The sequence below is a fragment of the Protobothrops mucrosquamatus genome, unplaced genomic scaffold, assembly GCF_001527695.2.
Source record: "Protobothrops mucrosquamatus isolate PMUCROS unplaced genomic scaffold, P.Mucros_1.0 scaffold2851, whole genome shotgun sequence".
Taxonomy (NCBI): Eukaryota; Metazoa; Chordata; class Lepidosauria; order Squamata; family Viperidae; genus Protobothrops; species Protobothrops mucrosquamatus.
Window position 1 is genome coordinate 77,574 of NW_015388881.1, and position 1,111 is coordinate 78,684.

Sequence of the window (1,111 nt, forward strand, 5' to 3'; positions counted from 1 at the left end):
CATGAACAGTGATGATTCAGATGTAACAATAATAGAACAACTATGGCAAAAGAAAGCAAAACAATTGTTATACGCACCTTGGATGTAATTCTAAGAGAACTGGAGCACCACCTGAACACCTTCAACATTGACAAAATCACCATTAGTTAATTGCAAAAGACAGTTTTACTTGGAATAGGTTACATGCTATGACAAAACCTTTAACACCATCAAACAACATTTGCCTATCCTAGGTTCTTGGGAAGCATTTGATAGGTGGACAAAAAGGCCAAATCCAGTCTAAACATCTGGCTTTGGATGCTTCTGGATTGAAAGGATTAGCGAACTACCGTGTTTTCCCGAAAATAAGACCAGGTCTTATTTTTTTTGCCTTTAAAAAAGGCAACAGGTCTTATTTTCAGGGGATGTCTTACTCACCTGTGGCACTGACAGCCCCGCCCAGCCGGTCTACTTCTTCTGCAGCTACATTCTGGCCTGCATTTTGTAGTCAGGCCTTTCCGGAAGGCCTATGCAGCCGAGTTCTGGGCTATGGATTCAATCCATAGCTCGGTTTTCGGCTGCAGAAGTCTTCCAGAAAGGCCTGTGACTCAGAAATGCAGGTCTAGGGATGCTGCAGAACAAGTGGGCTGGCGAGGAGAGACCTGGCTACAACCTAAGTTGGGGTGGGGTGGGTGAGACAGCTCCACCCCCCATCCCCACCTTAGCTTGATTTTTAGGTGTGTGTCTCATCCCAAAACTAGGGCTTATTTTTGGGGTAGGGCTTATATTAGTCCCACTCCCCAAAAAATCAAGCTAGGGCTTATTTTTGGGGTAGGTCTTATTTTTGGGGAAACACAGTATAAGCTGTTGTCCAAGGGACATGCAAATGTGTTAACAGCATACATTCTTCGTGGAGAATCCTTTCATGTATCCCTGGATAGAACTAACGAAGGAGCTGGCACATGGGCATGATGAAAGCTGGGAAATATGGAAATCATTGAATAGACTGCACCCAGGCACAGCAAGATCTAGAGACACTCTGAACAAATGGGGCTATCCAGTTGTTTCTGCTCTTTGCTATTGTGGTGACATGCAGACAACAACACATATGTATACCTCCCCTTTGTGCCCT